We start from the raw sequence: 699 nt of genomic DNA, 5'->3' as shown, positions 1-699 counted from the left end.
CTCTGCAGGGTAAATCCAGACAGCTAGCTAGACTAGACCCCTGCCTCCACTGCCCTAGTTCAGAATCCTAACAGAACCCCAAAGTTTAAAATGGTTTTCAATGTTTTTCTTTGGGCTCACTCTTTTATACCAATTTGGGTTTCTGCATAGCACTCCCTGTTTTAGCTTAGCATGCTGCTTGGCGGGTCCAGGGAACATTATTAAGAGTTGAGCCATCAGTGCCTAACATAACTGTATTTCCATTTGTTGCAATAAATAGTTAAATCTATTAGTAGAATGTTCCTGGCTGAATAAACATTCATCTTCATTAACTTGTCTCTCCTGACTGAACTGCTTCTCTGGTCACCAGCTCCACAATGACACCTGGCTGCAAATCAGTCAGCAAGTGGTCTCAATGTCACATTGCCAGACCCTGTTCCACAGCTCTTCAGGGGCGGGTCTGCTAGTCCACTGAGCATTCCGGGATGGGAGAAAAAGGACCCTGGTTTATTGCCATTTCTTTAAACCAATCACAATCGTCTTGGCCGGCGCTGACCGTCACACGGAGCAACAGCGGCGCTGCTAAATAGCCTCGGGAAGGAACTTGTTTTGGTGGAAAGTGTACGTTAAAAAGTTTTTATAGTTGTGCAAAATAAAACTCCGGTTGGACAGATAGTCTAGCTAGCTGTCTGATTTACCCTGCAGAGATCTGAGGAGCAG

The sequence above is a fragment of the Etheostoma spectabile genome, chromosome 3 (genome assembly GCF_008692095.1).
Source record: "Etheostoma spectabile isolate EspeVRDwgs_2016 chromosome 3, UIUC_Espe_1.0, whole genome shotgun sequence".
Lineage (NCBI taxonomy): Eukaryota > Metazoa > Chordata > Actinopteri > Perciformes > Percidae > Etheostoma > Etheostoma spectabile.
This window is presented reverse-complemented; position numbering follows the sequence as displayed.